The sequence below is a fragment of the Lissotriton vulgaris genome, chromosome 7 (assembly GCF_964263255.1).
Source record: "Lissotriton vulgaris chromosome 7, aLisVul1.2, whole genome shotgun sequence".
In the NCBI taxonomy this organism is placed as follows: Eukaryota; Metazoa; Chordata; class Amphibia; order Caudata; family Salamandridae; genus Lissotriton; species Lissotriton vulgaris.
Genome location: NC_141695.1, coordinates 21,871,118 through 21,888,103, shown reverse-complemented (window position 1 = coordinate 21,888,103; position 16,986 = coordinate 21,871,118). Strand labels below are relative to the sequence as shown.

General features: G+C 37.7%; 1 protein-coding gene across 2 annotated transcripts in view; it reads left to right on the top strand.

Annotated features, from left to right (window-relative positions):
• Positions 1–16,986, top strand: part of SIRAL2 (SIR2 antiphage like 2) — a 748,558-nt gene that overhangs the window by 496,973 nt on the left and 234,599 nt on the right. The window lies entirely within an intron of this gene.

Here is a 16,986-nt window from a genome sequence, read left to right as displayed (position 1 = left end):
TTGGCTACATCCACCAATTTCGGGTCAATTTTAAGCAAAATGCTCTTTCTGTGTTTTACAGATTTACTTGCATTGCCCAGTATGTAAATCGCTGAGGGACCCATTGACGTAACTCATCTGTATCCACCACATCCTTATTCCCATGAGCTACTTATACCAAATCAAAAATGTTTGCTAACGGGCCCAAAAACCTAAGAGCCGATCCTGGCACATCGGAAGGCCCTTGTCCAAACCCGTCCTTGGATCTTGACCTCCTTTGCCAGTGAATGCTAGAATCTTCGGATCCAATTCAGGGGTCTCCATCACCTTATCCTCTAAAATAGAACGAGACATTCAGATCTCAATCTAATCCTTATCTCTTTAGGTATTTGTTTTCTGATCCAATAGTGCATGTACTCTACCACATGCTCAATTGGAGACCACTCTGGGGACAGAGGATGGTTAATTAAGAAGGGGTCAAACAAAAAAAATCTACTGAAGAGTCCAAAATATTCTCAACCTGAGTCCTTATAGTTCTCTTTCTTCTTTCTCCCTTGAACTCCTTCCTCACTTCCAGAATCATCAGAATCAAATTCTGAGGAGCAACTGTAGCAGGGATTCTGCTCTCACACAGAACTGTGCATAGAGACTTAGAACCTCAGTGAATTAGGAAGTACCAAAACTCACCTTAGTATCCAAAATCCCCGCCAGACCAGCAATCAGTGTCTCATTGGTTCTTACTGACCCAGAACATGGACTTAGAACACCTCAGGTAACGTGGAACACATGAACACTCTTTCGTTAAACTAACATATCAATCCAGAACGAGGAGTCAATGAGGACACGTGCGAGTTTGAAATGTGTATTTCTAATGCAGTGTTCTCAAGCGCAGTATCTTAGTTAATACAAGTAAACATATTATAAAGATCAAGGTTAAAAACATAGGGGCATATTACCAAGCAATAGCGATAATTATCGCTATTGCTTGGTTAGAGACAAAAATTTACTGCAGCGCTGCGGCGATTTTTACCGCAGATAAACCTTGGTATTACCAAGGTTTAACGCAAATGCGGTAAAAATCGCCGGAAAAGCATGAATATCGCTGAAAAGTCAGCGATATTCATGCATTAGCGAGCTAATGCTCTTAGCCATGTTATCCACCTCCCGTTGGATAACATGGCTAAGAACTGCTCAGGGCAGGTGTTAGCTTTTGGAGATATTCCCGCTTAGCGCGAATATCTCCAAAAGTTGGTAATAGGAGATAGCGATGTTAGCGACTGTTTTCAGTCTCTAACATCTTGGCACGCCCACTTTGCATCTCATTAGTGATAAATATCACTGACATGCAAAGTTGGGCCCAAGATGGTCGCTATCTCCTACTAGCTGTCGCTAACTGGTGTTAGCGGCAGCTAGGTAATAGGGAGATAATTTTTTTTAAAGCCAAAAAAGCGGAGATAAACCCCTTGATAATATGCCCCATAGTTACTATTCCATAAAATACAAAGGGAGAAAGCATGTTAAAATGCTAAAAGAAAAAGGTCTAAATAGAACCTCAGTTTACCCTCCGTAGCTAGTATATTATATTATATATACAGAAGTTCTCTTTGGGTTTAGAAGGGCGGGCCCATACCTTTGGGTTCAGCAGAAATGGATCATATCATCTCCTGCACCAACTCTCTGCATATGGATATTCATCAAGTGTGTTGCTCCTGCTTTACGCAGTGCATTATTAAAACGCACCTAAACGCAAAGTTGGCCACAGCTGCATCCATATTATGTCTACTCTGTGCGCTAATCAATCCAAACAATAAGCGCTGTTTTGAAATAACCTTGAAGGCCTCGGCACTCACTGTACAGACATAGCTTACCAAGCAAGGCTGATATTACAAGCAAACATGTTATTCTCGTGTAAAGCAAAATACCTAACTAGGCAAAAAGCTGTAATAACAAAATGTGTCGTGTGCAGAGGTAGCAGAAAAGGAAAGATGGCGTTTAAGCTTCTAACAAGCTCATGCTAACTTAACACAGTGCAAAGGTGAAACCAAAACACAAGACACAACTAATCTCTATTTCGGCACTACCTGACGACTCATCCCATAAAAATACAGTGTGCAGGTTCTTCCTTGCATCTTTCACACTGTTCATTCTCTTGGGACCTTTTCTCTGCCCCACTTGTGTGTCCTCGACATCACAATGCCTCGAGCTCACACTGGCATCCTGGTCTGCCATTGCAGATTAACGTCTCTTTGCATTCGCAACAAAATCATCTGCTAGATGTTTTCTTTTTGGCCACCTATCCCACCTTCCTAGAATTGGAAGTCTCCCCAGCTGACCAAAACCTTTCTTCCTCAGAAACTGCCTTGGAATTAGCCATTATAGCCTTTATTTTTCTCTCATTTGCAAACTTAAGTCCTCACATTTTCTTCATGGCTATCTTAAGTTTCTCATCAAACTGAGATCCATATAACTGATTTCTCCTCAGACATTCTAAAATATACTTAACAATTCAATTGACTACAAGAAAAAACACTCTCAAGCCAACCTCTCTCAATGAAACACCAACGCAAAGCAAATTATCTCTCAACTGTCAAAAGTTTAACTGTGCCTCTACTGTCTTCAATTCAAATCAACTGTCACCAAAAACGTCATTCCCGATCGACACATTGCAATGAAATGAGATTGGACTCTACCCAATCTCCTAAAATGGCCCTTGTAATCACAAAGAAGTTAGTCCTTCCTTTTTGTTCATGTGCATGAGTTCCGTAATTCTTTGAATGCTTACTCCTGTGCATTCACAAGAAGCTCAGACCTGCTAAACATTTTCAATAGTAAGCTTTTATTGATGCGAGGAAGGTACACGATCCTAACATCGCGTCCTCCCCCTCCCAATAGGGTCTTAACTTCAAGGCCGCTGCCTGAGCGAGACCATATGATCGGCCACCACGATAGACTCCAGCACAGGGAGGTGACGTACCGCCCTCCTTGGACACGTTCAAGACAAGGACGTAGCAGGAGAGAAGCACCAGGTCCACGCACTCACGCGGCCAGTGCGAGATACTGCAGCCCACGGAGACCACACACCAACATTAACGGTCCCTGGCTTCTCGGTAAGCAAAATCTATAGAAACTAAGGTACTACAGCCTCGATAGAGAAACAACTAATAAACGCTAAGCTCACATCATGTTAAACAAGCATTTGCAATGCAATAGGTCTCGCATTAATTACGTTTAAGCTATTGGCATTGCTAAATATTGCAACACCAATTGCAACAAAAGTCTATAAATTGTAGGCCAAAAAAATGTGTATTTATTTTTGTAGCAATGGTGGCATGCTATACTTTAGATGAATATGTTTCAAAGTAAAGTGCGCCATACTGCGATTGGTACAATAGTTAATTGTGGTTGCGTTAACAATTGATGTGTGCACTGATGGCTGGTGGTGTGTGTGCCTGTAGAAATTGTGCACTGATGGCTGGTGGTGTGTGCCTGGTGGAAATGTGCACTGACGGCTGGTGGTGTCTGTGCCTGGCGAAGGTGTGCACTGACGGTGTGGTTGTGTGTGTGGTTGTGTGTGTGTGGTTGTGTGAGTGGTTGTATGTGGTGCACAGTAAAAATATTGAGTCAATGATGTCGACATGCAGTAATATGGACACCTAAATATCGCAAGTAAGAAATTTCGATTATATTAATATCGATGTATTAAATATTGTTTTTTGATTTGTGTATGTAATATCGATGTAGGTAATGTCGATGTACAAAATATCGAAAAGTAAAAATATCGTTGTTTTAAGTTTTGTACATGTAATTTTTTATATTTTATGTATGTTTATTTTCTAAGAAATATTTAAGAAATGTTAAATGTTATAAATATTTTAGGAGCGTGCTGTTGGGTTTATAGGGGATAAGGGTGGGGAGTGTTTTAAAAATATATATATATTTTTTTGATTTATTGAAATATGAAATTAAAATTTAGATTTTAGAAATTAATTTAAAAATTGTAGGAGTGGGATGTTGGGTTTATAGGGGATAAGGGTGGGGAGTGTTTTAAAAAAATATAATGAATTACGAAATTAAAATTTAGAATTTAGAAATAAAATTTTACAATTTTAGGAGTGGGATGTTGGGTTTATAGGGGATAAGGGTGGGAGTGTTTTAAAAATATATAATTAAAAAAATATTAGAATTACGAAATAAAAATTTAGAATTTAGAAATTATTTTTAAAATTTTAGGAGCGGGATGTTGGGTTTATAGGGGATAAGGGTGGGGAGTGTTTTAAAAATATATAATAAAAAATATATATTTGAATTTCGAAATTAAAATTTAGAATTTAGAAATTATTTTTAAAATTTTAGAAGCGGGATGTTGGGTTTATAGGGGATAAGGGTGGGGAGTGTTTTAAAAATATTTAATTTTTCAAAAAAACATTTTTTGAATTAGGAAATTTAAATTTCGAATTTTGAAAATTTAGGAGTGGGATGTTGGGTTTATAGGGGATAAAGGTGGGGAGTGTTTTAAAAATATAAAAAATATTTAAAAAAATGTTTAATTAGGAAATTAAAATATACAATTTTGAAAATATTTGAAAATGTTATGAGTGGGATGTTGGTTTTATAGGGGATAAGTGTGGGTAGTGTTTTAAAAATATAAAATTTTATTAAAATATTTTTGGAAATAGGAAATTGAAATTTTAAATTTATAAATGAATTACCAATTTTAGGAGTGGGATGTTGGGTTTATAGGGGATAAGGGTGGTGAGGGATTTAAATATATATATATATATTTTATAATTTTAATTGAAATATGATTTTTATAATTAGAAATTGGAAATTATTTATAATTTTTAGGAGTGGGATGTTTGTGTATAGGGGATGAAGGTGGGGATAGTTTAAAAAACTTGGGAGTTATTTATTAGTAAAATTTAAAAGAAATATGATTTTTCAAATATATTTTTTTATAAATATTAGAATAATTTAAAAGTGGGGTGTTTAGTTTATAGTGGGTAAGTGTTTGCATTTTTAGAAAAGAATAATGTAAATAATGTATTTTTTATATGATTTTGAAATAAAATTTTAAAAATGTATACATTTATTATTTATTTTAATTTTGATTGTGAATAGTATGATAATGTATATTGGAGTGGGAATAGTAAATTAAATAGGTTCAGTGTCCACCACCTACCTCAATTAAATGTAGACTGGAGTGGGAATAGTAAATTCATTTGGTTCAGTGTCCAGCACCTACCTCAATTAAATGTATATTGGAGTGGGAATAGTAAATTAATTAGGTTTATTATCCAGCACCTACCCCAATTAAATGTAAATTGGAGTGGGAATAGTAAATTAATTTTGTTTATTATCCAGCACCTACTTCAATTAACTGGTTATTGGAGTGGGAATAGTAAATTAATTAGGTTTATTATCCAGCACCTACTTCAATTAAATGTAGACTGGAGTGGGAAAAGTAAATTAATTAGGTTCAGCGTCAAGCACCTACCCCAATTAAATGTAGACTGGAGTGGGAATAGTAAATTAATTAGGTTCAGTGTCCAGCACCTACCCCAATTAAATGTATATTGGAGTGGGAATAGTAAATTAATTAGGTTTATTATCCAGCACCTACTCCAATTAAATGTAGATAGGAGTGGGAATAGCAAATTAATTAGGTTTATTATCCAACACCTACCCCAATTAAATGTAGATTGGAGTGGGAATAGTAAATTAATTAGGTTTATTATCCAGCACCTACCCCAATTAAATGTAGACTGGAGTGGGAATAGTAAATTTATTAGGTTCAGTGTCCAGCACCTACCCCAATTAAATGTAGACTGGAGTGGGAATAGTAAATTAATTAGGTTTATTATCCAGCACCTACCCCAATTAAATGTAGATTGGAGTGGGAATAGTAAAATAATTAGGTTTATTATCCAGCACCTATCCCAATTAAATGTAGATTGGAGTAGGAATAGTAAATTATTTAGGTTTATTATCCAGCATCTACCCCCAATTAAATCTATATTGGAGTGGGAATAATAAATTAATTAGGTTTATTATCCAGCACCTACCCCAATTAAATGTAGATTGGAGTGGGAATAGTAAAATAATTAGGTTTATTATCCAGCACCTATCCCAATTAAATGTTTATTGGAGTGGGAATAGTAAATTATTAGGTTTAGTGTCCACCACCTAATTCAATTAAATGTAGATTGGAGTGGGAATAGTAAATTAATTAGGTTCAGTGTCGATCACCTACCCTAATTAAATGTATATTTGAGTGGTAATAGTAAATTAATTAGGTTTATTATCCAGTCCCTACCTCAATTAAATGTAGACTGGAGTGGGAATATTAAATTAATTTGGTTTACAATCCAGCACTTACCCCAATTAAATGTAGACTGAAGTGGGAATAGTAAATTAATTAGGTTCAGTGTCCAGCACCTACCCCAATTAAATGTAGACTGGAGTGGGAATAGTAAATTAATTAGGTTTATTATCCAGCACCTACCCCAATTAAATGTAGATTGGAGTGGGAATAGTACATTAATTAGGTTTATTATCCAGCACCTACCCCAATTAAATGTTTATTGGAGTGGGAATAGTAAATTAATTAGGTTCAGTGTCCACCACCTACCTCAATTAAATGTTGACTAGAGTGGAAATAATAAATTAATTAGGTTTACAATCCAGCACGTACCCCAATTAAATGTAGACTGGAGTGGGAATAGTAAATTAATTAGGTTCAGTGTCTAGCACCTACCCAAATTAAATGTAGACTGGAGTGGGAATAGTAAATTAATTAGGTTTATTATCCAGCAACTACCTAAATTAAATGTAGACTGGAGTGGGAATATTAAATTAATTTGGTTTAAAATCCAGCACTTATCCCAATTAAAAGTAGACTGGAGTGGGAATAGTAAATTAATTAGGTTCAGTGTCCAGCACCTACCCTAATTAAATTTAGACTGGAGTGGGAATAGTAAATTAATTCGGTTTATTATCCAGCACCTACCCCAATTAAATGTAGATTGGAGTGGGAATAGTAAATTAATTAGGTTTATCATCCAGCACCTACCCCAATTAAATGTTTATTGGAGTGTGAATAGTAAATTAATTAGGTTCAGTGTCCACCACCTACCTCAATTAAATGTTGACTAGAGTGGGAATATTAAATTAATTAGGTTTACAATCCAGCACTTACCCCAATTAAATGTAGACTGGAGTGGGAATAGTAAATTAATTAGGTTCAGTGTCCAGCACCTACCCCAATTAAATGTATATTGGAGTGGGAATAGTAAATTAATTAGGTTTATTATCCAGCATCTACTCCAATTAAATGTAGATAGGAGTGGGAATAGCAAATTAATTAGGTTTATTATCCAACACCTACCCCAATTAAATGTAGATTGGAGTTGGAATAGTACATTATTTAGGTTTTTTACCCAGCACCTACCCCAATTAAATGTAGATTGGAGTGGGAATAGTAAATTAATTAGGTTATTATCCAGCACCTACCCCAATTAAATGTAGACTGGAGTGGGAATAGTAAATTAATTAGGTTCAGTGTCCACCACCTACTTTAATTAAATGTAGAATGGAGTGTGAATAGTAAATTAATTAGGTTCAGTGTCCAGCACCTACCCCAATTAAATGTAGATTGGTGTGGGAATAGTAAGTTAATTAGGTTTACTAACCAGCACCTACCACAATTAAATGTAGCCTGAAGTACATATATTTTAAAATTCTAAAAAAATACACATTTTTGTACAATGCTAGTGTTAGTTATTTTTTGGTATTAAAATAAATTACACATTTTCTACAAATATTTTCTATTACATTATTTCAAGAGTACATAAATTAAAGCAAATATTTATTATAAATAATAGTATGCATTTTTAACAAACATAAGTATTTGGATTTTTCAATTTAATACAAATTGTTTTTCATTTGTATAGTTTTTGAGAGAAGTACATTATAGGGATATAGAAACACTATAGTTAATGTAAATACATTATACATTTGAATATATTTGTACATATAGTTGGATGAATTTTTATTTTTCTATTACATAATTTGTATAACTATACTTTTTTATACATTTTGCATATTATTTTTCTCAAACAATTATGATATATATGTCAATATAAATGTAAAGTAAATGGATTACATTTTATCTTGTAAATTTTATACTATACAGTTTTTATAAATAATAATTTCAGCATTTCTGTATGAATTAAATTTATGAATTTTATTAATATTAATATGTTTTTATTAATATTAATAATTTTCAAATATTAGGAAATGTATTACTTGAAAGAAATTAAATGTATATGTTAATTTGCATATTCTTTTAAACATACATATTTTTTCATTTATAATATTAAATATTATAATGTTAGAATATTTAATTTTATAATTTTACAATATATGAAAAAAATTAAACATTTTGTAATACATTATATACAATTTTAGAAAATTGGAACAATGTTTGTATAATTTCTCTTATATTTATTTTTTGTTAAATACATTTTTTAGTCATTTATTTAACTATTATTGCATTGATATTATTAGTTTGGTGTTTTGGTTTTGTAACCGCTCTTGGTCTTTTTGGGTCATTTGGGAAGATTCAAGCTCGCGGTTGGAAGCTGCTTCGCGTTTGAGAAGGTAAAAGATATTTTCTTTATTTTTTAACTATTTTAAGTGTGTTTTGAAGGTAGTAGTTTCATATTTAGGGTGTGTGGAGTTATGTTTTAGAAGTTGTGATGATTGTAGTCGTTTATTTAGGTTTTAAATTTTAGTGGCGTGTTTTGGATTTACGGCATACTTAGTCTTATTGTGTTTGTATGTATTTAGTTAGTTTTTGTGTCTATGATGCATGTTATTGTGTTTTAAAATGTGTAATTTAACGTTTTATGTGGGTGGGAATGTTTGTTTTTCTATTCTAGGTTTTTGGGGAAAGCGTTTTCGTTTTTTGAAGTTTTGCGTTTTTTTGTAAAAGGAAGTGTATTGTAGTGGTTTCAACTAATGTTTTTTTAACACTTCCTTTATTATTCGAGTTTCCTAGAGCGGTTTTTCGACTTTTTTTACGTTTTCGGGTCTTTCATGGATTGGGTATTATCGATTTTTTATGGATATTTGATGGCTTTGGCACAGTTGTATTTTTCCATTTTGTTGGGGTTTATTTATTTATTTTTTTTTTTTTTTTTCCATGGATTTATAACTATCTGGATTATTTTGGAGAAGTTGGATTGTCTATTTACATCTTTGGTAAAGGTAAGTTATTTTAAATATATTTTATTGGGGGTGGGAAAAAGTGTTACTGTTGATTGTTGGTGTTTTGTTATATAATTATTTTGTCTATATATTTAAGAAAAATGATATATATTTTAGACAAAATAATTATTCATTTTTTTAAATGAAAAGTGTTTGTTAATATTTTAGAGATATTTTTGTTTGTTTTTAGTTTAATAAGTTTTACATTTTAGATTAGGGTTTTGGCAATCATTCTTAAGTATTCTAGTCCTTTTGTTGTTGGATGAAGTTGGACTTGTTGTTGTAAATATTGGTACATTTGAGCAGTTTGTCGTGATAGTTTGGGTTTTAATTGTAAGACAGATTGCTCCATTCTTATTTCTTGAAAGCTTTGTTCTTTTTGGATTGCTATTAGGAGTTTGTGTAGGGTAGGAGTAGTTCGGCCTGTTGAAGATAGGAAGGCATTATGCCAACCTTCAACTGCGTTGTTTGTTTTTGCTTCTTGTTTTAGGGTTGATAGATATACATTCCACCAAGGGATTTGGAACTTTGGTTGTCGTCTATGGCCTGATCTGTGTAGTCTCCCCACCCAGGTGTCCTCGAAATAGTCTAAAAGGGGAGCTAATTTTTGTTCATTTTTGGTGTAGAAAGGACTTTCTATTAGTATGTTGTAGTGCTCAGCTACGTCTGTGACTGGCACGTATGCTAGGGCTATTAGGTGTTTTATTTGGTATGCGAATGTCATGCTGGTTGCATAATCAACAATTAGGGGCCCATTAGGATCTCTGGCAGAAAGGCATGCGGTTTTCACTTCGGGGGCCCCCTGCGGGCCCCCGGAGTGAAGGAGAGGTGGGGGACACACGGGGGGTACCTGTGGTACCCCCCCTGCATTTGCATAAACAAAGCGGCAGGCACCACGCCATGCCTGCCGCTTTGTTTATGCAAATGCATACGTGCATTTTTAGCATTGTGGCAGGCGGTGCTCAGAGCACCTCCAGCCACAATGCTAAAAATGCGGGATGCGCCCGCCACAGTGGCGGGCACATCCTAATAGCCCCCACTGGACCCCCGCCCTCATGGCGGGCGGTCCCGATCACCGATAGGATGGCGGGCGGACTAAGTCCACCCGCCATCCTAATGACCCCCTTAGTGTTGATTTTTGTAAATGTCTCCATAGACATTGATTGAAGTGGAAGTAACATCCCTGTATGGATGTGTGAGGGTATATTTTAAGGATGGTATTCATCATGGCTTGTTCAAAGTCAATTATTATTTTTTGGGGAAAGAAGTTTGATGTTTCTTCTTTTATTTTGTTCAACATTTCTGTGTATGTAGAAGTTTGTTTGTGTGGCAACAAACAATAGATAAATTAGATGCAGGTGTTATGGTATTGTCCATGTATTGTATATAATTGGTAGAATGGTTTGGGATATATACTAAAGGTGCCATCCATCATCCATGTTTGGCTTTGTTTTAATTTGTTTATATTGTTTATTGTAGAAAACATAATTATTCTTTTATCTTTATTGTTGTTATCATAAAAGATAAAAGGTTCGTCATTATGAGTTACGGTAAGGTCAGGGGGAATTATTATCTCTTCAAAAGTTTTAGGTCTTGGTATTGTTGGTCTTGTAGATTTTTTAGTTATAGTTATAGTTCTTTTTATAGAAGCTATTGTTGGTAGTTGACCTCTAGCTTCTCTAGGTACTTTAGGAAGTACTTCTTTAAGTATTACACTTGTTGGTAGTTCTGAGGTACTGCTTAATTCTTTAATATTTTCCATAGTAGATCTAACTTCTATTTCTGATAGATTAGGTGGATGATTGTGTTCAGTTGTATTTATCACACTTGTTTCCCTAGTTGTGGCACAAACATAACATTTATTACTGTAATACTTTGTACATCTCCAATTTACTTTAAGGTCTTTTTGTTTGTCTTGAGTATAAATATACCCCATATAGCATAACAGAAATTTGCCTTTTTGAGATGTAATACATTTTGCATCTTCAGTCATTGTGGATTTCTTATTTCTAGAAAAAATATATAAAATATTATAGGCAAATGTTTGAATTTTTAGGCATTAATAATAGTATATGCATTTTTAATATATACTTACCAATTATATTTTAGTACACTTTGCATGTAGTTTTGTTCTTCTTTGGTTGATGCTGTTTTGTATGTTAGCGATCTGTGGAAAAAAACTGAATTACATTTTAGTTCATGTTTAAATGTTTTATTGGTTTTCGCATTTTGTAGGATTTAATGTTTTATGACTAGCATATTAATTTTCTTTTTTAAGCATTTATTAAAAGTATTTAAGAAAAAGGACAAGTTGTTTCAGGAAGTTAACTTTAGAATGTGTTAAATATTAAGCATTATTAGTAGTTCTTGTGCTTTTTAATATATACTTACCAAGTGTTGTTTCTTTGCACTTCAATGTTGATGTTCTTGTAAGATTTTTCTGCTTAATTTATTCAGTTGGCTGTGGAAAGAAAGTCATATGTATTTTATGTGTTGAATTTTATTTTTATATAAATTAAGCATTTTCTAAAGACTAGATTTATTTTATTTGTGTTTAAAAAATGTGTTAACATTTTTAGGAAATATTAACACCATCGATGCTAGTGTTATTTTCCTCCTGCGCTGCTTATTCTGGATTCCCATTGTTCATGACGAGCTCAGCTCGTCATGAGTGTATGGAGGTGTACATCATGACGAGCTGAGCTCGTCATGAGCGTCCAAGGGGTTAAAAATCAGAATGGCATTTGTTTCATACTTGGAACATTTTAGCAGCTTAGTTGTCTTTTATTTAGTGTTTAAGGCATGGGAATAGTATACTTACTTTTTAGATTTGTTGTTTTTGTAGGTAGAAAATGTTCTTCTGTTTTTTGTAGTTGGGTGTGTTGTGGCTATATAGAGAGATAAAAATATAAATTTGTATTTATGTTTTGATGATGAAAGGCAGGTTACAAGTAAATTGTTAGTTAGTTAGAGACATGGAACTCCCTCCCTATCCATCTTCGGCTGACCCAGGACCATCTCGCCTTCAGGAGACAACTCAAGACCTGGCTGTTCGAGCAGTAGCGGACCCCTTCCACAAGCGCCTTGAGACCCTGCCGGGTGAGTAGTGCGCTATACAAGTGTTATGATTGATTGATTGATTGATTTTTAAAGGTTTATTTACTTACTTTTTTATATTTGTTGTTGTCTCGTTTTCAAATTAGTCTTAAAGTTGTAGCAGATGTGGTAGAGTTTCTCCTTGTTTCTTTCCTTGAAGGTGTGAGAGTTTTCAGTTTAGTTCTTTATATAGTGAGTATTTAATTAGTTGTTCATTTTGATTGGTTAGTTATATTTAAATGTGTTTCTATTGGTTAGTTTGAATTTTTTTCACTTTGGTAATTATTTGAATTGTTTGTGAATTTGTAGCGTCAAATTTTGCTGTGTTTTGGTATGTTGTTTTTGAAAAGGTATTATATTGTTTATAATTGTTTTATAAATAAAGTGTGTTTATTTAAAATGTTTTACTTTATTTAGTATGCTTATTTATTTTTATTGTGAATTTTTCGTTTTAGTAGTGTTTGTTATGTATATAACATTTTTTATGAGTGTGTATTTCATTATTTGCAATTACAGTGTGTAAATCAAGAATTTATTTGGATTTTCTAGCTCTCGATCTTTATGTATTGTCGATAATATTGATGTCTATATTTTTGTTTACGATATTTTAGATATGTGCTATATTTATTTAAGACTGTCGATATAATTCATTTCGAAATGTGTGCTTACGATTTTTTTGTGGTCGATATTTGTGTTTAACGATATTGTTAACTCAATATTTATGTTGTTTGTTAGTTAAATGTAGGAGGTCGATTTATTTGTCCTCGATATTTAGTACTCGATATTTTTGTAGGTCCATTTTATTGTTTTCGGTATTTTGTCATAGATTCGTTTTATGTGTGGTTGTGTGTGTGTGTGGTTGTGCGTGTGTGGGTGTGTGTGGGGTGGTTGAATGAATGGTTGTGTGTGTGGTTGTGAGTGTGGTTGTGTGTGTGTTTGGTTGTGTGTGTGGTTTTGGGTGTGGTTGCGTGTGCGGTTGTGTGTGTGGTTGTGTGGTTGTTGTGTGTGTGTGTGGTTGTTTGTGGGGTTGTGTGTGTGGTTGTGTGTGGTTGTGTGGTTGTTGTGTGTGGCTGTGGGTGTGGTTGTGTGTGTGTGTGGTTGTGTGTGTGTGTGTGTGTGGTTGTGTGTATGTGTGTGGTTGTGCAGCTCACATCTCCAGCTGCTGTTCACAGGGAGGCTCGGACCAGGTACGTCTTTCACTTTTGACCAACGTTGTTTGCTATGTTGGACCAGCGGTTCCTTTGCCAAAAGAAAACATCTTTATGAAGCTGTGATAAATGCAAAAATATATATTTTTGTGAGCCATGGCTGACGCCTGGCCAGTCTGCCTAAAGATCGTTGGAGTATCCCAGAGGGACGTGCTTTCTCCCACTGCTACGGACACGGTGACCTGGGAAGAGGAAACGTGCTAAACATTTTCAATAGTAAGCGTTTATTGATGCGAGGAAGGTACGCGATCCCAACATCGCGTCCTCCCCCTCCCAATACAGTCTTAACTTCAAGGCGGCAGCCTGAGCGAGACCGCAGGATCAGCCACCACGAGAGACTCCAGCACGGGGAGGTGACGAACCGCCCTCCCTGGACACGTCCAAGACAAGGACGTAGCAGGAGAGAAGCACCAGGTCCATGCACTCACGCGGCCAGTGCGAGAGACTGCAGCCCACGGAGACCACACACCAACACTATCGGTCCCTGGCTTCTCGGTAAGCAAAATCTATAGAAACTAAGGTGCTGCAGCCTCGATAGAGAAACAACTAATATACGCTAAGCCCACATCATGTTAAACAAGCATTTGCAATGCAATAGGTCTCGCATTAATTACGTTTGAGCTATTGGCATTGCTAAATATTGCAACACCAGTTGCAACAAAAGTATATAAATTGTAGGCCAAAAAAATGCGTATTTATTTTTGTAGCAATGGTGGAATGCTGCGCTATAGATGAATATGTTTTAAAGTAAAGTGCGCCATACTGCGATTGCTACAATAGTTAATTGTGGATGCGTTAACAATTGATGTGTGCACTGATGGCTGGTGGTGTGCGTGCCTGAAGAAATTGTGCACTGATGGCTGGTTGTGTGTGCCTGGTGGAAATGTGCACTGACGGCTGGTGGTGTCAGTGGCTGGTGGTGTCAGTGGCTGGTGAAGGTGTGCACTGACGGGGTGGTTGTGTGTGTGGTTGTGTGTGTGGTTGGGTGTGTGGTTGTGTGAGTGGTTGTAGGTGTGGTTGTGTGTGTGGTTGTGTGTGGTTGTGTGTGTGTGTGGTTGTGTGTGTGTGTGGTTGAATGAGTGGTTGTGCATGTGGTTGTGTGTGTGGTTGTGTGTGTGTGGTTGTGTGTGTGTGTGGTTGTGTGTGTGGTTGTGGTTGTGTGTGTGGTTGTGTGTGTGGTTGTGTGCGGTTGTGTGTGTGGTTGTGTGGTTGTTGTGTATGTGTGGTTGTGTTGGGGTTGTGTGTGTGGGTGTGTGGTTCTTGTTTGTGTGTGGCTGTGGGTGTGGTTGTGTGTGTGTGTGGTTGTGTGTGTGTGTGTGTGTGTGGTTGTGTGTATGTGTGTGGTTGTGTAGCTCACATCTCCAGCTGCTGTTCACAGGGAGGCTCGGACCAGGTACGTCTTTCACTTTTGACCAACTTTGTTTGCTATGTTGGACCAGCGGTTCCTTTGCCAAAAAGAAAGCGTCTTTATGAAGCTGTGATAAATGGAAAAATATATATTTTTGTGAGCCATGGCTGACGCCTGGCCAGTCTGCCTAAAGATCGGCGGAGTATCCCGGAGGGACGTGCTGTCTTCCACTGCTATGGACATGGTGACCTGGGAAGAGGAAACGTGCTAAACATTTTCAATAGTAAGCTTTTATTGATGCGAGGAAGGTACGCGATCCTAACATCGCGCCCTCCCCCTCCCAATACAGTCTTAACTTCAAAGCGGCTGCCTGAGGGAGACCTTAGGATCGGCCACCAGGAGAGACTTCAGCACGGGGAGGTGACGAACCGCCCTCCCTGGACACGTCCAAGACAAGGACGTAGCAGGAGAGAAGCACCAGGTCCATGCACTCACGCAATGCCTAATTTCACAGAAGCAGAGCTTACAGTGTATTTTGTGGCTCATTATGACAGGAAGGAAAACTGGCCCATGAGAAACCAAATCTCCCCTCTACTGTACGGTATACTGCAAAGTAGTACAATGAGGGGCGGGGGTGTCTGGAGCAGCACTGCACTGATCTCTGTCCTCCACTGCATCTGATCTCTGTCCTCCGCTGCATCTGATCTCTGAGCTCCGCTGCATCTGATCTCTGTCCTCCGCTGCATCTGATCTCTGTCCTCCGCTGCATCTGATCTCAGTCCTCCGCTGCATCTGATCTCTGTCCTCCGCTGCATCTGATCTCTGTGCTCCGCTGCATCTGATCTCTGTCCTCTGCTGCATCTGATCTCTGTCCTCCGCTGCATCTGATCTCAGTCCTCCGCTGCATCTGATCTCTGTGCTCCGCTGCATCTGATCTCAGTCCTCCGCTGCATCTGATCTCTGTGCTCCGCTGCATCTGATCTCTGTCCTCCACTGCATCTGATCTCTGTCCTCCGCTGCATCTGATCTCTGTCCTCCGCTGCATCTGATCTCTGTCCGTCTCTGTCCTGCATCTGATCTCTGTCCTCCACTGCATCTGATCTCTGTCCTCCGCTGCATCTGATCTCTGTCCGTCTCTGTCCTCCGCTGCACCTGATCTCTGTCCTCCGCTGCATCTGGTCTCTGTCCTCCGCTGCACCTGATCTCTGTCCTCCGCTGCATCTGATCTCTGAGCTCCGCTGCATCTGATCTCTCTGTCCTCCGCTGCATCTGGTCTCTGTCCTCCGCTGCATCTGATCTCTGTCCTCCGCTGCATCTGATCTCTGTCCTCCGTTGCATCTGATCTCTGTCCTCCGTTGCATCTGATCTCAGTCCTCCGCTACATCTGATCTCTGTCCTCCGCTGCATCTGATCTCTGTCCTCCGCTGCATCTGATCTCAGTCCTCCGCTGCATCTGATCTCTGTCCTCTGCTGCATCTGATCTCTGTCCGTCTCTGTCCTCCGCTGCATCTGATCTCTGTCCTCCGCTGCACCTGATCTCTGTCCTCCGCTGCATCTGATCTCTGTCCTCCGCTGCATCTGATCTCTGTCCTCCGCTGCATCTGATCTCTGTCCCGCTGCATCTGATCTCTGTCCTCCGCTGCATCTGATCTCTGTCCTCTGCTGCATCTGATCTCTGTCCTCTCCGCTGCACCTGATCTCTGTCCTCCGCTGCACCTGATTTCTGTCCTCCGCTGCACCTGATCTCTGTCCTCCACTGCACCTGATCTCTGTCCTCCGCTGCATCTGATCTCTTTCCTCCACTGCATCTGATCTCTGTCCCTCTCTGTCCTCCGCTGCACCTGATCTCCGTCCTCCGCTGCATCTGATCTCTGTCCTCTGCTGCATCTGATCTCTGTCCTCTCCGCTGCAGATCTCTGTCCTCCGCTGCACCTGATTTCTGTCCTCCGCTGCACCTGATCTCTGTCCTCCGCTGCACCTGATCTCTGTCCTCCGCTGCATCTGATCTCTGTCCTCCGCTGCATGGAGGGGGCCGACAGGGAATGCAGCGACTCACTTCAGTCCATCTCTGCATGCTACGAGGGATAC